Source organism: Macrobrachium rosenbergii, chromosome 24 (genome assembly GCF_040412425.1).
Source record: "Macrobrachium rosenbergii isolate ZJJX-2024 chromosome 24, ASM4041242v1, whole genome shotgun sequence".
Taxonomy (NCBI): Eukaryota; Metazoa; Arthropoda; class Malacostraca; order Decapoda; family Palaemonidae; genus Macrobrachium; species Macrobrachium rosenbergii.
Genome location: NC_089764.1, coordinates 12,847,587 through 12,874,366, shown reverse-complemented (window position 1 = coordinate 12,874,366; position 26,780 = coordinate 12,847,587). Strand labels below are relative to the sequence as shown.

General features: G+C 35.9%; 1 long non-coding RNA gene across 1 annotated transcript; it reads right to left on the bottom strand.

Annotated features, from left to right (window-relative positions):
• Positions 1-1,073: 1,073 nt before the first annotated feature.
• Positions 1,074-16,029, bottom strand: LOC136851735 (uncharacterized). The gene is made up of 4 exons (XR_010856952.1): positions 15,923-16,029; positions 11,743-11,914; positions 10,623-10,872; positions 1,074-1,175 (listed from the first exon to the last, which is right to left on the bottom strand). It is a non-coding gene; the product is annotated as an uncharacterized lncRNA (long non-coding RNA).
• Positions 16,030-26,780: the final 10,751 nt, after the last annotated feature.

Here is a 26,780-nt window from a genome sequence, read left to right as displayed (position 1 = left end):
ACTAAGTTTGAACAGCAATCCACCAATTCTTATCAATTCGCAGGAGGATCATTCCAAAATTTGATAACAGCTGGAATAAACCTTCTGGAATCATGTGGCATTGAACCTCGAAAAAGAAACTCAGGTACCTCAACTAACTGACAGTTTGATGCTCAGACTAGCACTAATAACTATCCCAACCGTGTCACCGATTTTCAGAAGTTTCAGTCATGACGATGTAAAAACAAAAATAAAATCAAGGCAAGGTATCATTCTAAAATACAATGTCATTATTTAACGATCTAAATGTAAGTTCATTGAGATATTTCAACAAATTTTGCCCTAGAGATACAGCAGAGTTTGCTTGTCAGCAACATCTGATATTCACTGAACATAGACTGACTTCTTATCTGGTATCCAAAATTTTAGTTAGTTTTCAGATTGATAAAATCTTGAAAATCTCATTATGATCACGTTAGAATTCAGATAATTTAAATTTAAATAATTTACAGGCGCTGAAGCCTTAAATTTACTTTAAAATAAAATCCATTGTTGAAACGATATCATCACAGAGATTAAGAGACTGGCAGACTTGTAAGTAGAGCTGTCACAGATAACTAAGACTACCCAGGTTGTGGCTGTAAGTTATATAACCTTCTTCTATATTAAAAATAAATTCAATTGCGAAATTCTGCTAACAAGCTTCCACAGTCCACAGATGCCAATACACTGATGAGAGTGAGATTTATAGATGAGGCTCTAAATACATATTTGTTAGAAGTGACGATTGAAAGTCATATGAAATTGTGAATTATAGAGATCTAGTAAATTTAGACTTAATTCTTTCTGAAAATTTCTTATGTGAAGAAAAAATCGACTTCATCAAAACACTAAATATTTTAGGAACCGAGGCAAAATTAATAAACAGCAAGATAGTCTTTGTAATGTTACTTAATTAGACAATGTCAAGGTACTTAGAGCCTCACTGAAAAAACTTCAAAACAAGAACTTTCAAAATTAGGATTAGCCCTGCACTCCACATCCTGATATACTCTTGATTCTTTGTTCTTGAACCCCATGGATCTCTTTCGATTTTCTTGAAGATTTTCTTGAAGTTTACAGAATCCTTAATGTACAGAACCACTAAATTTTGTGGTTATTTATTCATTCCATTTAAGCAAGCGACCAACTGTATTCTGAAAGAAGAATGAGAGAATTATTCTTCATAATTTATGCGAGATTAACTTTCGGTATACAGAACCCAAACCAGCACCAAAAATAATAAAAAATTCGATAATCTTTAAATTTCAGTAACTACAAAATTTGTTTACTAAAATAATGTCACATTCATAAATTCCATTTAATATTAGTTCCCAGGGATATGTGCTTTCTGAAAATCTAACTTATCCAGAACTGAAAAAATTACCTATTAAACATCATCTCTGGCTTAAAAATAAGTGAAAGTCTCACAGAGCATAAGTAAATGAGTTCCAAAGTGTTTCTTGGTAAAATTAGGTCAACGTTTTTTTTTGAAACTGAATTCAAGTAAAATAACTGAGCTCATTCAAATAAACATTTTGTTTTGAAATATGTATTAAAATGTCTTAGAAACCTAAATTTAAATTCATATACATTTACCAAATAGCTTATCTACCACAAATGCAATAAACTAACCTAGTTTCTCATCTTATTTTGCAGGGACCAGAGGACACATTACCTTTCAGAGCATTTTTGAACTAGTAACAATGAAATGCAATAAAAAAAAACGATGAGAGACTGTTATGGATATGTTATATTCAAAATTACTTCCCCAATAAGTTAAATGAGCTACGTTTGAAAGAGAACTTACCTACTTTGCAACCCAACTGGTACTGACATTTCCAAGATAACTCTGACGGTGAAAATATAAACTTAACTTTCAACTGATGAATGCTAAGCCCTACTGGTCTAAGAGATGACCCCTTGATGCCACTCTTTCCTTGGAAATGTTTTGACATCTTATCCTAAGTAAAAAAGTATGATGAAAACGATGGTTGAGGGCTTTAAGGCCTCAAAACCATTGCGTTTTATCAGATTTCTGCAATTTTGTAATTTTTCATGCATTTTTTTGTGATTTTCCGTTTTCTATTTTCCATTTATTCTATAATCATTATGTTGATACTCTTGTATATGTGGCCTTACCTTAACCCAACCAGTTTACATTAATTTGCTGCATATGTTTTTCCGGATAATCAAGCAGTCTTAGAATGTATTCTTCACACTGAACCTGGGTCAGTAGCAGGAGAAACCACACGTCCTTTTACAGCAAAACATGGGCCACGGCAAGAAGATCAGCAGAACACATGGCACAGGGAACAAAGCCTTCAAAGTATGTAAGTGTGTGCACCAAGGTCTTGTCCATTAGTGATGATAATTTTCATTTATATGGCTATCATCCCAGGTGTCGCAAAGTTTTTTCTGCTGTCAGAAGAACAGTAGATATTACAAACCAAACAAAATCTAACTCTAACACTGATACTTGTAGTTCTAAAACTAGACCTGATAATACAAAACAGACTGTAACTGATGTTTGTAGTACTAACACTAGATCATCAAAACAAAACAATGTCACGTACTGGTGCTTTAGCATAAATGCATTTTCTGTCACAAGTCCTGTGTGTATAATGCTAAGAAAAAGGGGGTTTAAATGAAAAATGTCAGTACCTGTCAAACAAAAAAATGGCTGAACAGACCATCAAAAAGCTTTCCAATGGAATCCAAGTCCTACACTTAGAAATGAATATGGTCACATTGATTTCCTAGCAAAGAAGTGCATTATCACGATTCCTGGCAAAACAAGATATGTTTTGAAGATGAAAAGTCTCAGTAAAGTTAGCGATGGTGGGGTGCAAGAAGGTCCCATTGAAAAAGACAAAAGCCCATGAAGAATTGCAGAGATTTATTGAGTCTGAAATTTTCATACAGAAGTCTTTTCCTCTTGTGCTGTTGAATGACAAATTTTGGAACTTCAAAGAAGGGAACATATAAGAAATACATCTTCAAAACCTGATTATTTGCTGAAAAGGTGTCTCATTTTGAGACAAAATTGATGCAAAGATGAAAAGTAAGAAAGAAGGCTACTTTATTATCCATTGCAAAAGATGCCATGGAAAAACAAATAACAGCTGTTGCTTTGTACTTGAGGCAGAAGATATTGCAGCTAGGTGAGACAATTTTCCTCAAAACTAACTGCTGATAACCTAGTAGAAAAAGTGGATACGCCTGAAGAATTGCTTCACTTTTACAAAGTGCTCTATACTGGTGCAGATGGTGATGTTGGCGTAAGTGAGAAAGAAGACAGATAACACATCAAAGTTTTGACAGATGATATAGTACAAAATTACCAAGGGTAGAGTGAAACCCTCCAAGCACATACTTTTAGGAATGGGATTGAAGTCAATGGTAGGATCCAGGAAAGTTTTAGAGGTTTTAAATAATTTTGGTCATTGCATTAGATGCCATGTTGCTGAAGGGTATGAAACAGTATTAGCACAAACTATCATGGAAAAAGATAATGCTTGCCAGATGGTTTAGTTCGCGCGAAGAATCTTTCTACCGGCCTAGCATGGGACAATTATGATGAAAATACTGACACCTTGGCTGGAGAAGGTTCTCACCATGATACGCAAGGGAGTTAACAATGTACCAAAGTTTGAAAGCTCAAGGACCCCAAGAACAATCACCATCAACACTGATGCAAGAAAATTGTACATCATCATCTCATGTCGACGATGAACCAAATATTCCTTCGAAAATGCATCTGGCAGACAAAAAGAACATTGGTAGTATTTGAACCTGACCTGGAGCCGGTGCATAAAAGTTAAAAGTTGCTAGTTTTGAATTTAACATGACTGAAACTAACGAATCACAGTCATACAGCTTTGAGAAATGGAGAGATGTTTGGACCCTTTACCACCTCAAACAGTGGGATACATACAGAACATAGGCTTACTTCCAACAAGACCTGATGTAGTCAAACAGACTGCCACCCAAAGTCTTAAAGTTACAGATGAGTGGAGAGAAATACATCCCTAACACGTATGACCTAGGCATTGCCAAGCCAGCTCTCGTATTGCAAGACAGTTTTAAGCTTGAGTTTCGTCGTGTATTTGTAATGGTTGGTGCTTTTCACCTCAAATACGACTATCTGGAAGTCTTAGATTACTATCTAAATGGAATAGGGACTGACTCCACTTTTGCTGAGAGTGGGGCCTTAGCCAAAGGGTCAATCATTGGCTTTCTGTTGGGATGACATTATAATCGAGGCAAACACCTACATGTTCTTCTAGCAATTGCACTTAGGATGAAGCACCAGGAACTTTATCTTTCTCAACAGGGAAACCAAGATATGCATATAGGAATAATTACTGCAATAGCAGACCTTTTAACAAATCCCTCAGAAAGTGAATACACGAGGCTAGAGGCAAAGCCAGAGTTTATGAAGCTGATGTCTCATTATTTCAGATTCTTTGATGAAACATTAGAAGGGATCCATGGATCTACTGCCAAGTACTGGGCACAGTATAGAGCACTTGTGGATATCTACTTACTGTTTAGCAGAGCTATGAGAAGTAATGATGTGGACCTTTTCACATATGTGCTTGGAAAAAATGACAGATTTTTTGCTGGTGGAAAGCCAAATTATTCAAGTATATAACTCTTTGCTATGTCAAAATTGCTAAACATTGAAGAAAAGCATCTTGGTCTGAAAGACCAGCTTTCTAAAGAAAGTTTTATGCGCAATTGTCTTCAAATAGTTTTGCAAGACAACTGGTGGATATGGCTGTAGAATGCACTGTAAATGCAGATGCAGCCTCTCAACTTATGGACAGAAGTTCATTTACAGTCTCCCAGCAACTAGATGATGGGCCTTAGCTAGAGCTGCAAGAGGTGTTATTGTTCAGGTTTTATTGGAGAAGGCAAACATGAGCAACAAAGATAATCTTTTACAAGAGCTGCAAAATTTTTGGATTAAAAGAGATAATCAGGACTCGCAAATTTATCAGCGAACATAGATGAAACCATTAACCCTTCCATGATGACCTGCAGGGGATGGTAATTTGTATGTCCTGTCGACAGGAAGGTGTTAAAGAGGATCTCTTGAAGTTTATACGGACTGGTGAGGCATAAAAACAAGTTTACTGAGGGCTGCATCAAAGACTCTGACAGATTCAAGAAACCCATAAAGAGAAGGAGAGTGAAGAATCTAGCAAATGCAGAAGCCGCAAGAAAAGTTAGGGGGAAAGATTCCAAACTAGCTGTACTGAAAACATCCACTGATTTGTTAGGTTGACTTTTAATGTATATCTAGCCTGTACACAGGAAATCGATTTAGCAAGGGTTTTTGAATACCTTCTGACACCTTTACCACTGTCTCTAGCAGGTATTGATGGCTTAATGAATAAGACATCTAAGTAAGCATTAGCCAATCATCTGAATGATTTGGTGTCACATGGTGTACCAGATGAAATTGATGCCATCATATACAGGTATGACAAGATGGCAATTATCCAAGCTTAACATTCAAGCATTCCAGATTCTTATGAAGGTTGGAATTTATTTCTGGCAAGGAAGCTTTTGATCATAAGCTGTAGGTCCTGCAAGACAGATGCCAGTGAGCTGTTAATGCAGTCTTTTGACTTACATGTGGCAAGGAAAAGAGCAGATCAAAGACAGTTTTTTGAACATGTAAAAGAGCATCAAAGACGTTGAACAGGCTTAAAGGTGAAATTGAAGGTGACAGGTGACTTTAAACCAGCCTTAAATCCAAGGCCTCCAAAACAGTCCTAATCAAATTTCTGATTCAAGAGTGGAAAGTTGACAAATATGCTGAAGTGATACAAGGCAAGAAGGTAATAGCAACCCATGCAAAAGTAGCAAAGAGCTAAAGAAGTATGGAAGGAACAGTGCATAGTTCAGAAATGAGGGAGGAACAGTGAATAGTTCAGTCCCCATGTATTGCTGTGGCCACATAGAACCTTTCTGTTGGAACAACACTATAATCAAGGCAAACGCCTACATGTTCTTCTAGCAACTGCACTTAGGACGAAGCGAATAGGAACTATTTCTTTCTCAACAAGGAAACCAAGATATGCATATAGGAATAATTACTGCAATAGCAGACCTTTTAACAAATCCATCAGAAAGTGACTACACAAAGCTAGAGGCAAAGCCAGAGTTTATGAAGCTGATGTCTCATTATTTCAGATTCTTTGATGAAACATTAGAAGGGATCCATGGATCTACTGCCAGGTACTGGGCACAATATATAGCATTTGTGGATATCTACTTACTGTTTAACAGAGCTATGTGAAGTAATGATGTGGACCTTTTCACTTATGTGCTTGGAAAATGACAGACATCTTTTTAGTTGGTGGAAAGCCAAATTATTCAAGTATATAACTCTTTGCTATTTCAAATTGCTAAACAGTGAAGAAAAACATCCTGGTCTGAAAGACCACTTTCTAAAGAAAGCCTTTCTGTGCAATTGTCTTCAAATAGTTTTGCAAGACAACCTGTGAATATGGTTGTAGAATGCACTGTAAATGAAGATGCAGCCTCAACTTACGGTCAGGAGTTCATTTACAGTCTCCTGGCAACTAGACGATGGGTCTTAGCTAGAGCTGCAAGAGGTGTTATTGTTCAGGCTTTAGTGGAGAAGGCAAACATGAGCAACAAAGATAATCTTTTACATGAGCTGCAAAAATTTTCATATTAAAAGAGATAATCAGGACCTCACAAATTTATCAGCGAACATAGAAGAAAACCATTAACCCTTCAGTGATGACCTGCAGGAATGGTAAAACAGGAAGGCATTAAAGAGGAGAAGTTTATACAGACTGGTGAGGCATGAAAACAAGTTTATTGAGGGCTGCATCAAAGACCCTGACAGATTCAAGAAACCCATAAAGAGAAGGAGAGAGAAGAATCTAGAAAGTGCAGAAGTTGCAAGAAAAGTTATGGGAAAAGATGTCAAACTAGCTGTACTGAAAACAACCACTGATTTGCTAGGTCGACTTGTACTGTATATCTAGCCTGCACACAGGAAATCGATTTAGCAAGGGTTTTTGAATACCTTCTGACACCTTTACCACTGTCTCTAGCAGGTATCGATGGCTCAAAGAATAAGATATCTAAGTCAGCCTTAGCCAATCATCTGAATGATTTGGTGTCACATGGTGTACCAGATGAAACTGATGTCATCATATACAGGCATGACAAGATGGCAATTATCCAAGCTTTACATTCAAGCATTCCAGATTCATATGGTGGCCTGGCGAGGAAGCTTTTGATCATAGTGTGCAAGACAGATGCCAGTGAGGTTCATGCAGTTTTTGATACATATAAAAGGAGCATCAAAGATGTTGAACAGGAGCTCGAGGCAAAATTGAAGGTGACAGGGTAGTTATCATTGGAAGTGCACAAACTCGACTTAGACTTTAAACCAGCCTTAAATCCAAGGTCTACAAATCAGTCCTAATCAAATTTCTGATTCAAGATTGGAAAGATGACAAATATGCTGAAGTGATACAAGGCAAAGAGGTAATAGCAACCCATGCAAAAGTAGCACAGAGTTAAAGAAGTATGGAAGGAACGGTGCATAGTTCAGAAGTGAGGGAGGAACGGTGAATAGTTCAGTCCCCATGTATTGCTGTGGCCACATAGAAGCTTTCTGTTGGGACGACATTATAATCGAGGCAAACGCCTACATGTTCTTCTAGCAACTGCACTTAGGATGAAGCATCAGGAACTTTTCCATTCTCAACAGGGAAACCAAGATATGCATATAGGAATAATTACTGCAATAACAGTCCTTTTAAAAAATCCCTCAGAAAGTGACTACATAAAGCTAGAGGCAAAGCCAGAGTTTATGAAGCTGATGTCTCATTATTTCAGATTCTTTGATGAAACATTAGAAGGGATCCATGGATCTACTGCCAAGTACTGGGCACAGTATATAGCACTTGTGGATATCTGCTTACTGTTTAGCAGAGCTATGTGAAGTAATGATGTGGACCCTTTCACCTATGTGCTTGGAAAATGACAGACATCTTTTTTGTTGGTGGAAAGCCAAATTATTCAAGTATATAACTCTTTGTTATTTCAAATTGCTAAACATTGAAGAAAAGCATCCTGGTCTGAAAGACCAGCTTTCTAAAGAAAACTTTTTTGTGCAATTGTCTTCAAATAGTTTTGCAAGACTACCCGTGGATATGGCTGTAGAATGCACTGTAAATGCAGATGCAGCCTCTCGACTTTACAGGCAGGAGTTCATTTACAGTCTCCCAGCAACTAGACAATGGGTCTTAGCTAGAGCTGCAAGAGGTGTTATTGTTCAGGCTTTTGTGGAGAAGGCAAACATGAGCAACAAAGATAATCTTTTACACGAGCTGCAAAATTTTCGGATTAAAAGAGATAATCAGGACCTTGCAAATTTATCAGCGAACATAGATGAAACCATTAACCCTTCAGTGATGACCTGCAGGAGGATGGTAATTTGTATATCCTGTCGACAGGAAGGCGTTAAAGAGGATCTCTTGAAGTTTATACAGACTGGTGAGGCATGAAAACAAGTTTATTGAGGGCTGCATTGAAGACCCTGACAGATTCAAGAAACCCATAAAGAGAAGGAGAGTGAAGAATCTAGCAAGTGCAGAAGTTGTAAGAAAAGTTAGGGGGGAAAAGATGTCAAACTACTGTACTGAAAACAACCACTGATTTGCTAGGTCGACTTGTACTGTACATCTAGCCTGCACACAGGAAATTGATTTAGCAAGGGTTTTTGAATACCCTCTGTCACCTTTATCACTGTCTCTAGCAGGTACCGGTGGTTCAATGAATAAGACATCCAGGTCAGCCTTAGCCAATCGTCTGAATGATTTGGTGTCACATGGTGTACCAGATGAAATTGATGTCATCATATACAGGTATGACAAGATGGCAATTATCCAAGCTTTACATTCAAGCATTCCAGATTCATATGGTGGCTCAAGGAGGAAGCTTTTGATCATGGTGTGCACGACAGATGCCAGTGAGGTTCATGCAGTTTTTGATACATATAAAAGGAGCATCAAAGACGTTCAACAGGAGCTAGAGGTGAAATTGAGGGTGACAAAGTTGTTATCATTGGAAGTGCACAAACTCGACTTCAAGACTTTAAACCAGCCTGAAATCCAAGGCCTACAAAACAGCCCTAAAAAAATTTCTAATTCAAGAGTGGAAAGATGACAAATATGCTGAAGTGATACAAGGCAAGAAGGTAATAGCAACCCATGCAAAAGTAGCACGGAGCTAAAGAAGTATGGAAGGAACAGTGCAATAGTTCAGAAGCGAGGGAGGAAAGGTGAATAGTTCAGTCCCCGTGTATTGCTGTGGCCACATAGAAGCAGATACAAGAATCGTTTACCATCTCTGCCAGATCGAAAGTGGTAGTAATGTTGTGGTGAGGGCAAGTGATACTGATATACTGATTCTGTTGTTGTTCTTCATTTCACAGGTAGACCTGAGAATAAGGATGGAAACTGGCTGGTCATCAGATAACACAAGGCGATACATAGACATTAATAACCTACCAAACCCTAGGTATTATAGCAAAACCCTGTCAGGCCTACATGCTTTAACAGGGTGTGAGTATGAATCCAGCTTTTCAGAAAGGCCAAAGTAAGATCACTGCAGATTGCAAGAGAAAATGATGACTTCTCAAAGGTCTTTCCATGCTGGGAGAAGAAATAACACCAGACCCTGGCAGCAGCAAAAACACAGAACAGTTTGTTAGTACTTTTTATGGAATGCCAAAAGCCACATCAGTGAATGAAGCAAGAAAAGAAATTTTTGAGAAGTAGTATAAGCCAAAGAAAAAGAACCGCTACTATCCAACATTACTGGGCTGATGTCAAATGTCACCCCATGCCACGACTGCCTTACGCAGAAAATCAAGAGGACAAACTACATCTTCAGAGAAAGATCAACTGAACAAGGATGGGAAGAGAAAGAAGGCGTGTATAAACTAGTGTGGTTTACGGGTGATCAGCAGCCCACAGATCTTAGCAAGCATATTGAAGAGAGGCATACTGATGAATTTGAGAATGAATTCACCGACATTCGTGCTGATTCCTCTGATTCTGATGATTCAGAATCAGATGAATACAGACCATGAAAGTTTTGATCAAAGACCATCAAATGTATGAAAAGATAGCTATCAATTGTGTAGTAATAATTAACTGATAACTATCTAATTGTGTAGTGAAGTTTTTGTTTTGATAGAGTAATTAATAGTGTTATATGAAACATTTTTTGAGTGAAAAAAGTACTAATATTTATATCATTTTTAGTTATCTGACACATGGGAAATACCTATTGCTTGCAAAATATTCACCTTATAACTTTTTTAAATGAAATATTTTAATTTCCACACTTTTTCATTTAAAAAATGATTTTAGTATCAACATAATGATTATGGCATAAATGGAAAATAGAAACGGAAAACCGCAAAAATGCATAAAAATTGCACAAATTGCAGAAATCTGATAAAACGCAATGGTTTAGGCTTCAAGCCTCAACCATCGTTTTGGTATATTTTTTTGTTTTTTGTTTTTGTTTTTTACCTAGGATAAGATATCAAAACCTTTCTAAGGAAAGATTGGAATTAAAGGGGGTCATCTCTTGAACCACATAGCCTTTGTTCTACTTGCAGTGTTTGATGTAAGCTTGCTTCAGTCCATCCTCTATCATCTAAGTTCCTGTAGTTTAAAATTTCCTCCAATCAGTCAAATAAAAATTGGGGTTTCCACTTGAAAGTCTTTCTCCTGTCACCTTCGGCCACCGGATTTTCTAAGTGCAGGCAGTTATGCACATCTGAAATGGAAAGTTGGGTCATTTTCAACTTTTGTTGTATAAAACGCTAAGCCACTAATCCCCAAATTCAAAATATTATAAGTGATTTGATTCAAATAGAGAATGTTTCTTGGAATATCATGCTATAACGCACAGCGCAGTTGTTTACTTTCCTATTATTATGCAGGAAACTTAACCTGGTCCTCTTGAACAAAAGAATGATAATGAAAATGCTAAAATGAAAGCACAGATCAAGACAAAATTAAAACTTTGGAAGGCTTATATAGGTGGAAAATACTCAAGTCCAAAAAAGTTTTCCAAGGAAATAGATTTTTGAGAAAAGAGTAGACTAACAAGACTGGAAGTGGTTACCGCGTAACGGTTCAAGTGGAATAAGTGTTTATCAGATGCATTTGACGAAAATATTTTTCCTCAGGTGCCTGTCCCCTCCAAATGCAGTAGAATATAGCACTGGCAATTAGCATTGGTTCAAAGAATGAAAAGATCGTTCCTGAACATCGTTCATTTTTAATCAGATGGTAGCTTATGCTAAATTTTGATCATCGATCAAGACCACGGCAGCAGATGTACTTAGTTTAGGTGTTGAACTTTCAATAAACATTTTGTCAAACCGTAATTTAGAAACACATTCTTGGCGAATTTTACACCAATATCATTCATCAAGGGATCCCGCAAAAAAACTAAAACATCATTTAGTATCTTGATTGGAAACAACTGGAAGACATTTAAGGTCACTTGAAGGTACGTGGCCATTATATAGTATTAATAATGGGTAAAGCTGCCCTGCTGGCACAGTTTCCTAATTTGAGTACATATTTTCGTCGATAAATTCTAAAATTACCCCCAAAATATGACGTTTCAGCTACATACCCATACATCCGCAGTGTTTAATTAAAGCTTGCCTCAGTTCATCCTGTCTCATCCAGGTTGGTCATTTGACAATTTCCTCCCATGAGCCAAATGCGAACTGTGCTTTCCACATGAGTCTTTCTGCTGCCGCCTTTGGCCAGTTGATTTTGTACATGCAGGCAGTTATACACATCTGAAAAGAAAAACTATACCATTTTAATCTGAAAGTTTTATAAACCTCTGTGCAACACATTTTAATTTCTTCACGTAAGTGATTTGATTCATACACAGAAGAATATTTCCGAATATGTTATAATGCACAGTACAGTTGTTTACTTTCCTCCAAACTACGTTGACTAGCACCTGAAGTTTATAAACATTTTAATTTACCATGCTAAAGACAAAAGATTGCTAATAACAGAGAGCTCAAGAGAAAACAATGCTCGAAAAAAATGACAACTCTGGAAGGCTTATATTGGTGAGAATAAATACTAAAGTAAAAAAATAATGTTTACGAAAATAGATATTGGAAAAAACCGAATACTAATAAGGCTCTAAAAGTGGTGACCGCGTAAAGGTTCAATAAAAAAAATGCTTAACAAGCATTTTACGAAAAACATTTTTCCAAGCGTGTCCGCCCTTCCAAATGCAGTTGAATACAGCAGCGGTAAATTAGCATCGGTTCAAAGACTGAAAAAATCGTTCCGAATATCATTCATTTTTAACTGGTCGGATGGATGTAGCTTATGTTAACGAATGGCAGCAGATGATTTAGTCTAGGATGATGTAACTTATGTTAACGATGGTGAAATTTAGTAAGGATTAGTGACCACTAATCCAGACTGCATGCTATTTGTTAACATAAGCTGCGTCCATCCGACCAGTTAAAATGAATGCTATTCGGGAACGATTTTTTTGTCTTTGAACCGTTGCTCATTTACCACTGCTGTATTCAACCGCATTTGAAGGGCGAGCACTCTTGAAAAAATGTTTTTCGTAAATTGCTTGTCAAGCATTTTTTTAAATAAATTACTTTTTTCAATAAATTACTTTGTCAACGGCAATTTGTCGGACACATTCTTGGCAAATTTCACACTAATGTTCTTCAAAGGTTCTTGCACAAAAATACATTTTATTTACTGTCTTGATTGAAAGCAACCGAGGCACTTTCTGGGTTGCTTGAAGGCAAGTAGCCATTAATATATATTAATAATGGGCAAAACTTCACTGCTAGCAGAGTTTTATAATTTGAAAATTGTCTGAAATAGTTGTGTCAACAGATTCTAATATTGCTTAACAATGTGATGTTTCAGCTATACCTGATCATCTGCGGGCCATACTGTCCACAGTTTGACCATGATGGATCTGGGCATGATTTTTATGGGACTTTGATCACAATGTTGTTTTTTTAAAGCAAAGAAAACGAAAAGTCTAATTAATTGTATTTTTGTATTGCAGCCAATGCAAGTATACAGGCTTAAACAGTTATAACCTTGTCACTGAAATAACCACAATGCCCTCTTAATGTCTAGATTTCTTCATACAGTTTGGATATCCTTAGACTACAGAGCCTAAGCACCGGCAGGATTCGACTCTGCAACCTGGATTATCAGAAAAATACCATTATCCACCTGACCATGAAGAGTGTCCATTACTGATCACACTCAAATTCAGATACATTTACTAGAGCTGAATAGACCCTCCTCACCATCATAGTCAAGCATTCAATCGTTTAATACACTAACCTTCTCATAATATGTTTAGAAACTAATACTTTCATTCGTGTTAAACCGGTTCAAATTAACTTAAATATTCATGGTTAGCACACACAATAACAGATATGCCAATCACTGTGCACGAGCTTTGCCTTGTAGCTCAGTTACCTGATGCTTGTTGTATCGTTTCCCCTGAGACCAGCAACCTTCCACCTTCCACATCAAGATTTAATGTCCTGTTTACCCTGGTCTTCTAGCCTTGTTTTGTAGTGAATTGTCCAAGTAGTTCTGATCCATGTTAAACTAAATGCCAACAAACATTACAAAGGCCTTGATCACGTCAGGAACTACAGGTCAAGATCCCAATGACAACAATGGTTAGATATATTACTACAGATATAAGAAAGGGATATTAAAACAGCAGTTACTACTGCTAGGTAAAAAATGTTTGATGATCCAGTTACTGATGACGAGAAGAATGGCATCCTTTGACAAAAATGATTAGCAAAAAAGAGTGCCATGAACATAGGAGCTGACACTGCTAAAGTGATAATTGGCGAGGTATGAGTGAAACTGAGAAGGAACTGCCACTTGATGGTGAAGCATCACATTTAACCGGCAGTGTAATGCTTGATGTTTTTTATGTTTACTTGCTTTACAAGAATTTAAAGTAAATGCTGTATTGACCTTTGACTACCTACGAGCCACCACCCCCTCTATTTCAGTAAAAATGCACTAGGTTGATTTTCTGTATAGTCAAAGTCACAATACTTTGAACTATCTGCAAGACATAGGAAACATCAATTCCAACAAACCACATCAAACATTACACATAAGAAGGCTCATTTCAAAAGATTTCACAATACTGTGAACTATTTGCAAGGCTCCAAGATTTCCTGGAGGGAACAGGAAACGGGATGTGGTACTCATCCTAGCCTAATCACTACCCATATCAAACTCATCACTGTTTATTGGCAGTCATCTCATTGGCTCTCAGCAGATCATAAAACAACGTTATGCTGGCAGGGAATGTGAATATTTTAATCTCCATCTGGGCAGTGAAATTTCTTATATCTATCTTATAACATGCATTGAGAATGAATCTTGGAGCAAATTTACTGAAACCCAGTCAGAACTTGCCAATAATGATGAGAACTGTTGTATATGGTAATGTTATAATGCTATAGTGTAAAAGTAACGAATTAGCAAAGTTGAAATAAAATACTGAATGTAACCCATGACAATTCAATTAGCCCAGATAATGGATCATGATTCTGCATTCTGTCAATCCCAGTATATGTAGATAAAAGCTTTTTCTACATATAGTGCCGACTTCCTACTGCCCCAACCTAACCTAATGTGTTGTTCTACAACTTGAGTAAAATATGAGAATGTATCCTTACCTAACCTATAACCTAACTTAACCAAGTCCTACCTAAATGGTCACTGCTCCTGTCCCAACATCCACCCTCCAGCCTATCCTGAAATTAAGGTCTAGGACTTTGGTGGTCTCTTTTCAAACTGCAGTCCCCATTTGTTGGTTAAAAGGACGTAAAACCAAACATCTCCAGCGAAAAAAAAAACATCAAATTCGGCAAGAAGACACAAAAAACCTTAATGCTTAAAATTACTACAGACAAAAGCCTAGGATAATATTCTTAAAACTTGTTCATCTGCATATAGTGCCTTCATACCTGAATGCACATACTTTTGGGATTTTGGACTCATTTCCAAGTCCACAGGTACAATGTAACACCAACATTTTTAATATAATCTTACAAATTATTAAAATATTTTACCCACTGATGGACAGTCAAAGAGACCTCAGTAAATTTTGGTATCCTCATTTTCGTGGAGCTAAATTTCTATGACACTAAGATCATCTGACGGCCAGGGTTGGAGAAATACAGAAACGAGTGGTTTGCAATTAAGGGTAAAAACGCTCACAAGATAAACAGGGTGAAAAATATTCTTGTATTTCATGAGAAATTAAACGTAATTACTAATCAGTTTTCAGGTATTTCAACCAGTAGTACAAATGTATATTTACTATATCTTGATTTGGTTTCTGTTTTTCCTTGATGCCTTCTTGACTTCCATTTAATATTTCCCAAAAGGTACGGAAGTTACATGAAAGTTGTTGAACCTATTCGATTCCAGTGGTAACCAGCTCAGAACCTGCTAAAATTTCCTTTAAGCTGTAATATGATTTTTTTTTTTCAGAATAAGTTGACATCAGACGTAGACACTACTCTCAAACCATAATATACTAAGAGTATAAAATTATCTGGTCCCATACCACCCAAGGCACCTTTTGGAACCTATAAACTCATTTATCATAGGCCTACACACGTATGTAAAGACATTCGAAGAATTATACCCACACTCCACGTTAAAACTGAAATCCATACTATTATAACACACAAATTCTTCAATTTTTGTTATTAAAATGCCAAACAACGTCTCACTGGAAAAAAAACCTTTACCTGTTCTGAGAGATGAAGTCGGTGTTGACCGGTTGCTCCGCAGCTCACGGCTCTGCCCTTCAACAGGGTTCCAGTAATTTTTTTTTCCTCCAGATCTGGAACTATTACCGTTGATTTGTCAGTATTTTAGAATAATTCGCATTCATACTTTCCCATTAGGTATATAGTCGTGATGTTAATAACTATATTGAAATATGAATCTTTCAAATCATGTTAGTCACAACTCTGCACTCGATATCAACAGATATTTAGACCCATAAAAGAAATCTTAATTGCAAATCGTAAAATTCAGTAGAATGTAGTGAGAAAGGGGCGAGATTTAAAATAAACGTGATATATTTATGAACTTAGCTTGAAAATTGTTATTTGAACGTAAATTTTACTTTTTTCCTAATTGATGTAGATGCTTCAGAATAGAAAAACTCGAGGACACCTACTGGCAGGTGTGAGAATTAAAAAAAATATTCATAAAATGAAGTAGCAACTGGCAACGTACGACGTGTTCGAAAAGATAGTGTCCAATTAACAATAAATTACGTATTGGTTTATTATTGTAATGCACAGGAGAAATCATGCAAGTTTACTTATTAACTAAATGGTTTCCAAATAGTATCAGGCAACTTTCATCAGACAGCAATCTTTAAAAAAAATTATTAGTCTTAACACCCAGCAAAATCTGTTGTATATCAAAGTATATTAAATATACTTGAAATTAATAAAACGTTTTTGTCAGTTGAAGCTTATAGTTTAATAGCAAAACGCAAATTTTGAAAGAATTCTGCTCAATGAGGTGATTAACAAAAAAGGAAACGTGACTAAACGAAATATCGAATAGTAAATGTTTATTGCAATATTTATTGGTTTCTTTGCATCAAAAATATTTTTACCACTGGGTGAGACTGCTCGGTTTTTAGTCCATCACTTAGTATATTGCACAAGACTTTCAGCTCACTGTAAAGTTCTTACTGTAATTACAATATTTTCGGTTTAGCAATATAGAAAAAAAAAAACATCAGATACAAAGTATTATTACCCATAATATCTTAATACAATGTAAATTTGGAAAACTGCTCTAGTGTCTTTTTTTTTTTTACATCGCTTAAACTTCGTTGGGTTCTTAACCTGGTTCTATACCTTTAGGGTCATTGGATGGGCTTTAGGGGTGTCCGTGAAGGTCGAATAAAAATCGTATTTAAAAGGATAAAATTAAGTCTTATCTATCATATTTTTATCCCCTTTGCAAATATATTGCATCCTATTAAAAATTTGTGCTGCTGTGTGACCTGCTACGCATGGTTTATCTTATATCGCTGCTCGTGACGAATACGTTGCGCGGAAAACAACAGCTCTAATTTACGGTCACACTGGCGGTGATTCGGCCTGGTGCAGGTAGTCTATGGGCGAGGTAAGGACACACGCCAACTATAGCTATTCTTACAATGACAATTCTGAAATGACTACATGAACAAGTCAATTAAATAACAACTTCATACGAATTTTACCCAAGCAACCAAAGGACTTTGGAGTTGCTTTTTAAAGTACGATTGGTTCTACAAATATTTAGAGAACAACGGGCCTCAGTTATTGAGTTGAACTTGTTGAGACTTTTGAAATGACATTGGACATTTAGACGCTGGGACGACATGTCAAGAATCCGTCTGATTCCACATTTTCTTTGGTTTCTTTAGTTTCCTTAAAAGGAAGCAGTTATAGTTAATAGGGCAATTATTTTAAATTAACATCCAATCCTAACCGTCTAAACTTGATTAGATGGTCATTGAGAATTTTGCCATAATTTTTAGCTTACGGGGCCATAAAAGCAATGAAAATGTCTATAAACTCATCTGAAAGATTTTGTGTGGGCAATAATAAATTAGGATACGGTTTATTTGGACACTATGCTGTCCAAAAGCTGCCGTAACTAATTTTCGATAATTTCTCGAATATCGGCGCTCAGTTTGTCCTGTAAATTTATTATCTTTTTATAATGTGACAAGATTCATGATTAAACAAAATATTTTCAGTGTTGCAACTGATACTACAATGATAAGTGGATTATTTACTAATACCATCCCATATAGGCCTATAGCCTACAAAGTAGGTAATTGATTTTACGATATTTAATCTTATTAGTTTAGTACACTCAACCAGTGCAACTGTAATGAATTTTGGGCATACTACAATGATAGTACACTGCAACCAGTGCAACTGTGATAAAACTGTCTCACAGTTATGTGCAACTGTAATATTGTGTTATGGAGGCATACTTTGTTTTCAGCAACTTGTACTGATGGAAATAATTTAGAATGCAACTGGACGATAGGTCTTTTTCGCAAACAATCATTTTACACGTAAAGGTCCTTAAAAATGGGGCTGTTAAAACATGCTTGAGCAGATTACTTTAAGAATCTTTTAAGAGCTCGGCAGGAAGACGTGATTGATTGAGGTCTTTGATGCAGATCTGTTCATTATATCATGATAATCATAATCATCATCATGAGTATCATTGTTATTAGCAGCATTGTTATTCCGTCTGTTCTATCAGAATTAATGTAAATATATAATTATCATAAATGATGAGTTCCTTATCCGTCGACTATATATGCTAAAACGGAAAAATAAATAAATGGGTCCACATCGCGTCTGAAATAGCAGGATTATCATTATCATTATACATTTTTGATTCCCGGGAAACGCAGGGAACCAGCAGCGGGCTGAAAATGATATCGTTTTGAGATATTCATCCGGCGATAATTTTGATATTTTAATTTCTGGGGATTTCAGCCCATACTTGTGAAGTATAACGAATGCGTACATATAGACACCATTTTTATATATATATATATATATATATATATATATATATATATATATATATATATATATATATATATAAATATATATATGTATGTATGTATACATACAAATAGACATATATATATATATATATATATATATATATATATATATATATATATATATATATACATACATATACATCAATATATGTATATATATATACATATATATATCATATTCATTACTATTATTATTTACTGAAACTTTTAAATTGTGCCTTCCACTAGGAAAATGATGGAAACTGCAACCGCCCCTCACCGGGCATTAGCATTCTAACGAGGCTTTTGATTTGCTTCCATCAAAGACAGATGGAGTTTGAAATGCCCCATTTTAACTGCGATCCGCATTTACCAACTCACTGAAGTTTATCCTAAAAATACGGGCCATTTTAGCTACTGCATTTGGTGGTCTCGCAAATCACGATATTTGACGAGACTTTCGAAAACTGTTTCTTTTATTGGTGACACATTTTGCTACTAAAGTTTTTACGGTGGAGAAATGAGATTCAAGGCAAGAAGCGTTTCCTGTGTTCTTGAATTAAAACATTTATTAAAGGGGAGAAAGAATGCATAATTAAAAGCACAATTTGCAACTGAGTTACTGACGATCTTTGAAAGACATTTTATCACGGGGAAAGAAAGACGTGTTCATAAAGTATCTTGTATTTACGATCTGTTAAACATCTTCCCTAAAGAGTCCCTCATATATTTAAGTCTATTTCGTTCTCAGTATCTTTGTGCCAACATACTGCAGTCTTCCGTCCCTACTGCATCCAAGAATGTTTCATCACATGAAGTCAGAAAACACGATATTAAGAAAGAAAACTTACAAAGCATAAAGATGCAAAAGCAAATCCTGAGAATTGCTCTTTTGTAACCCGAGACACACAATACTTGAAGCATAACTTACCAAACTGTACATTGCATACCAGTAATCGCCATTATAACTGGGCATGGGATTTGGCAAGTTACCTGAATAATCGTACTGCCTGATTTGAAGAGATAAAAAAAAAAAAACTTTTCACCTTCACAAATAATGAAAAAATATAGCCCGTATAAATTTGTCAAACTACAGAGGTGGAGAAAAAGGTCCAAGCAAAAGCAAGTGTGTTTTTGTGAATCAAGAATGCAGCCATAATTGTCGGTGTCTACAAATCCATTTAAGTATTCCTATTCCTTTTAAAGTGCATTTAGGGAAACTTTCTTTAGAAGATATGCATATCGAAATGTAAGGAGAATTTCTTGAGGTGTACTTTAGATGAGGGTAGTGAAATAGAGACTGTGCTTACGCTAGTCTAACTGTACGTCGAGCTAGGAACAATTGAATACGCCAATAGTAAGTTCTTTTATTTTTAGTTTAGTTAATATACACAACGCAATGAATTAGTATAATCACAATTTAAACTAACATAAGAGTGAAGTAACCTGGGTGTCGTAGCATAGGACTTAGGCTACGATTTGGGTCAGTACGTTTTAGATCGTTTAGGCTATACGACAACAATGACGATTTGAAATGTTATACTTATTCTGGAGTGAGTCGGAATACCAGTATTATGTATTTAGTTTGCCTACATGACAATTTCACCATACAAATGCTGAAGCTAATTATTAAACTGACTAATATATATGTAAAAATAGAAATTATAAAAGAATTGAAACTGCAAATATTTTTTTTAGATGAAGGTCTAATCTTGCAACCTGGTAATTATAAGTATTTTGTCATTCTCATGCCTTAAGAAAGCAAACAATTCTAACTGGAAATCGTACAAAAAAATGAAAATAAAAAAGAAGTGGAAATGAAAGTCCCCAGTCTCAGAAGGGTTAAAAAAAACATAGGTCTTTGTATCGGAACGAGCCGGTCTCGAAATCCATTTATAAAGGCTGAAAAATCCTCTTCAGCTGACACTTTCATATTCACGCTACTCATTCCAGCAACCCTTGTTACAACGAGAGAATGCAATTATGTGCATCATTCTTTATGAATTTTTTCTGCTACTGAAGAGAAAAAAGTAAGTCTATTGCAGCATTGCAGTTCTGACATTTCAAAGGAAGACGCCGCGCATGAGGGGTGGGGGATTGGGGTGGGATGAAGAGTGGGGTGGGGTTGGGATGAAGAGTGGGTTGGGGTTAGGGGCACCGGTACTGGTGGGTGGGGCTGTTATTAATTCTGACTCTAATGGATCAACGCCTGAGGACTGAAAAGCGGCGGAATGTAGCCAGCAGTTTTCCGACAGACACGTTCGCTTCCTTTTTTGGGAGGGGTTGGGGGTGGGTTGGGGAAGGAAAAGATACAAGACTGTCAATGTGAATTAGTCTTTACGATAACTTTACATAAAGGAAGCGTTTTCTCTGATGTTGGCACTTGGAAATGTGAGATTCGTTGAGGTTTCCAACTGAAACTGGATTGTTGGTGATTCTTTAAAGGAATTCTCTGTAACTCCTGTATCCTACCTAAAAGTGGATTATGTCATTTAATCCTTATTATAATGAGCTGTTCTATGTGGCGCTAAGTGTTTTAAGTGTTTCTGTAGAATGACATAAAAAAAGATTGATTTGCCCAGTAGAATCCATCTTACACTAAATTTGGTCAAATCGTCTTTGGTCATGGTCTGGCTTTAAGTAACTAATATTCATAATCTATATGCACGGTGTCACTAGAAGGAGTGAATAAAATTTCATGATTCAGTTCTACATACTCGTAGATCGAAAGAACTCAGCCAAGTGTAAAAGAAGGGCGATATTGATGAATGGTTTCTACAATAAGGTAAGTTATGATGACTAAAAGCACAATTTATGAGGTAATATAAGACATCAGCATAAAATTAACCAAGAAAAAAAAATAAGAACTGTGAGAGTGAAAACTAAAGCAGTTTTTCCGAATCGTTCGTGATTCCTGTCATGCGTTGGGCTATTTTCATTTCTTTGTCCGACTGAGAGCAAATCAGAATTTTTCTCACTAAGAAAAACTCATGAACACACTCTTCAAAAGGGGAAACTTTTTTATATTGAAAAAAGTTCTGCAGATCGAAGGAGAAAAACCTCTATTTCTCATGGAGAAAGAGAAGTTTATGACTTCATATTATGATTTCCAATAATAAAACTATGTGATGCCCAACACTTATAGAGGCATTTATACATAAAACAATTAAAATTTCCTCTTTTTACAACAAGAAAATAAAAGCTGTTTCTTTAGCCCTTGATGTTTCAGTGTGCTAGGAGTGTTTTTGCCTCTGTAGGAAATCTTATCTAAACTGATTTTATTACTAACTTTGTGCTAATTAAAATTCTATCAAATCACTGCTGTGGATATTACCATCGAACTGGAATGGAGCGTCACATTTACATTCTTATAGTTAAGATTCTCAAGTCTTTTACATGCTTCCTTATATTCAAAAGTCAAAGAATGAAGGGTAAGTAAACACATTATGGTAAAGCATTTCAACAAAGCTTCCTGCTTCTTCACTGGTAACTGGAAAATTTGAAGAAGAAAACGTTTGGTGATTACCGTTCGTATGTATTGAATTCCTTTGAGCTAAATAATGAGTTACAAAAGTCAGCATCGGTGTGGATAATAATATAATGTATCACACTTATAACATCTGTTGTTTTACATGACACTTTTGGGCCACTATGAACAACCTATGAAGGTACTGCCAGGTATACCAGTAGGCGGAGAATGCAGGTCGCTTTTAAAATTCTATGCGAATGTCCAAACTTCAGCCTACGTGATTGTCGTTACAAAAAAAAAATTATGTTTGAAAGAATCTTCATCCACTTCGTCATATCCGGTAGTTAGATTGTTAAAAGAAGTGCCATTTATCTGATACAGTTTAGATTTTACTTTTAAAACAAACCTTTGGCATAGCCCCAGGCAGTTATGCGCTTCACTTGGTTGTCTAGTCAAACTGTTAAACTGCACAACAATAATGATGGACTGCACTATACAGTCCGATATTAAACAGTATTCTAGTGTCGTAATTCAGTAAATTACCGGAAATGTTATTCATTAAAGGAAAAATAATATTGTGGAATTGATACACAAATATCTAAAACGAGTTGTAACACTAGACGGAAATCTTTCCAGATGTCTCTTTTGCGGTTGATGATAGAATCAAGTTATAAATGAAAACATTTTTTTTTATACCGGAGGGAACGTGCTCTTTCAGTTATGGTTTATTTACATTTGTCCAACTGTTAAAATTAAAGGTGGGAAGATGCTAGGCAAGAGAAATGTAAAAAGCAGCCAAAAGGCAAAGGAAGTATATTATAGGGTAAAACGTCTTCCACACGGTGGAGGATCATAGTCACCGTGTTGAGAATACATAATGAGGTTAAGAAGACAGAGCCTTCTGTCGTAATCGAGTTAACTCATTTTCATTCATACGAGAGAATTAAGCAAGAAAAAAGAGGTAAAGAAAGATGTGAACCCTTCGGCTTCATTAAATGTTAATGAGATAAGGCCAGAACGCTAGACGCTTAATGCAATGAACGAAGCATGAGATATGCTGAATTTGTAACGAAATATTTTCTGTTTATTTGCTCAAGTCACTGAATCTGAGGAGAGAAAATATGAGGATTGTTTGTTATTTAAAGTTGGGTGGTTACATGCCCCACGAAGATTTCACCTCACTAAGAAAAATCCTCGATATATGAATATAGTTTTGAGTGAGAGCCCTGCTTTCTTAAAGAAAGTTCCTCTCGAATGGGTAACCTTTCTTGCGAAGCTTGTGGAACGGAGAAAACAGAAGGAATCGGAGGAAAGGAAAATAGGTTAATAGGCGCATCTTATGGGAATCCCTTTGCCTAAAGGAGATGATTTTTTCTTTTTTGTTGGTTTAAAGCAAATTGTGTTCTAAATAAGGTTCATTATTGGCTGCTCATCTAACGATATATGCAAATGTGATATTAAAGGTTTTCTGCTTGTATTTAGTAAAAGAAAATGTTTATTTTGAGGGTGGCAACTGGAAAAAGTAAGTTTTATTTCTCTGGAGTATAGAAAAATCATATTTTAGAATATCGGTCTAACGGTTTAGTCCCAAACGGTCCATTGGAAGAGCATTCGTTGACAATTTACAAAGCGAATGGCCCTTGTAACATCCACATTGTCTCCACAATACTGTTCTCTCTATCTCTCGTATTTTATCAAGATCCTTGATTTAAATCAATTTCTAGCCACCAGCTAAACCATTTTACTGCAGCTAATATTACTTTCAATTTTCTCTTTTGCTTCACTCCGGTAATGAACAGGTATACTTTCTGCAAATAATCTTATCTTACACTGAGTTAACTCATTCTTCCATCGGCTCACTAGCAACACTTAATATTACAAACTGGTTTTGCCATTTTCTTTGTATCACATATATTCATGACAATTCTAATCTTTCAGTCACGTACATTGAACAATTAAGCCCTCCTTATTGCGCATATCCTCAAGATCTATTTCCCATTCAACGCAGGCACTTACAACTCACTAACTAGATCTGCTGTCACCAGCATTTATCTTCAAATCGCCTTGTACAACCACCCCTTCCCGTTCTCAAAAACCAACAAAGAATAGGTTTATATATACACAGAAACCTTCTTTTATGGTTTTGAATGTAATATGCCAACTTTATTTCTGCTATATTCAATTTCACTCCTACAATTGTTGGCCAGACCCACCATTTTGTACTCTCAATTTCAGAAAATTTCTTTAGTCCTGTGTCACCAAACAGAACTCCTGAACACCCTGTACTTTCACTTTGGTCTCACAACTCCTAAACTATAAATGTTACTGCAAATTTGATCGCTTCCATATTCCGAAGAGCCACATTCAGAACCTTAAGGTCTGACTCTCTTTTTCTTTCTGCACACACAACGGCGTCAACAACCTAGGTGTTGTGACGCCAGTTTTAGCAGGCATAAGTCAATCAAAATCAATCTACACACAAACATATATACATACATACGTATATATATATATATATATATATATATATATATATATATATATATATATATATATATATATATATATATATATATATATATATATATATATATATATATATATATATAAACGCTTTGTACTCATATGAATTCGTTTACCAAGAGCGTCACACCAGCTGATATAGGTTACTGCATAATGGCAATTAAGACAACAAGAGTTTATCGGAACCTTTTACCTCCCTCTTTCCCTTCTCTCGAATAAACACTCAAAAATTCTCTTTAAAGCTCAGACAACGATGGAACTTTTCTTATTTCCTGGAAAAGAAAGAGAAAAAAAGTTTTGGAACTATGACTTGCAAAAGTAATTGATGCATCTGATAAAATAGCGACGTGCATAATTTCTGTCTTTCCTTTATGATGCTAATGATCGTTTTCTGAGTCACGTAATGCCCGCATTCATTCTCTCGCTTCGAATGATTTCTCGAAAAGTCTTTCTTTTTCATTTCATTATCGTAATGTCGTATTAAACAGCTATTACTGTAGATATGGCTGGGATTGATGCAGCACTAGAACAACTTAAAAGACTAGACCTTGTGTTACTTTATATCAACATTTTTATTTTAAAAAGTTATTTTTGTTCTCGTTTAACTAACTCATCAAGCAAACGTTTCATTCTTTTTAAATTTGTAAATATTCCTGGAAAATGTTGGCCTTCAAACATTACATGAAAAGCTTCGAAAACGTTTCTAACTCGATCGCGATAATTGCAATGAAAATAATTGTCACCTTGAAAAAGCAATATGACGACAATCTTGCTGTAATACAATGGTAAGTTTTGTGAAATAATTTCCAGCAGGCACAGGCAAGCATGGATTAATTGAGTCTTACACTTTTTCTACCACTTTTTATAAAATAAAAATGAAACAAAAGGAAATAGTGATTATGTAGCTGTGCACTTCAGTTTTTCCATTTGCTTTTGCCTCTTTAACCAGCAGAGCTTTAGCCTGGATACTGACAATACCTACTAATCAGAATAATATGCCTCTCACACAAGTGCTTTGAGTGAAGGCTAATTTGGTTGAGTGAAAGATAATTTGGTTGAGTGGAGGCTAATTTGGCTGAGTAAAAGCTAATTTGGTTGAGTGAAGGTTAATTTGAGCGAAGGATAGCTTGGCTGAATAAGGGTTAATTTGGTTGGGTGAAGGCTAATTTGGTTGAGTGAAGGTTAATTTGGTTGAGCGAAGGATAGCTTGGCTGAATAAAGATTAATTTGGTTGGGTGAAGGTTAATTTGGTTGAGTGAAGGTTAATTTGGTTGAGTGAAGGCTAATTCTGTTGAGTGAAGGTTAACTTTGTTGAGTGAAGGCTAATTCCGTTGGGTTAAGGTTAATTTGACTGAGTGAAGGTTAATTTGGTTGAGTGAAGGTTAATTTGGTTGAGTGAAGGCTAATTTGGTTGAGCGAAGGTTAATTTGGTTGAGTGAAGGCTAATTTGGTTCAGTGAAGGTTAACTTTGTTGAGTGAAGGCTAATTGGGTTGAGTGAAAGCTAACTTGGTTGGGTGAACACTAATTTGGGTGGTACATCTGATCTAAATTTTTTCATGGCTGGAACTTTTGATTTCTTATTTCATTGTTATAGCTCTTCACTTTATCACCTTGCATCTCGGATACAACATCTTTCCAACCGACGGTAAAAGCATTTTCAGTTGCCAGTTTCGCCGGACTTAACATAGAGTAAATCCTTGGAATTTTAAATAATTAATCCCATAATAATATTCACTATTTATATTCCATCATCTAAAGTCCTAAAGTAATCTTGTGCCGTAAAGCTGGGGATCCTTAGGATATTTAGCCATCATGAAAATGTTGAATATTCTCTGCTTTATAATTATTGTGACAATAATGATATTGGTTTGAACAATATGCCTTTGATCACTTTTTACAACAGAGAGAGAGAGAGAGAGAGAGAGAGAGAGAGAGAGAGAGAGAGAGAGAGAGAGAGAGAGAGAGAGAGAACTAAAGCAACGAACAAATTTCTCTCGATTACAAACCAAATGACGTCAATGTTTCACA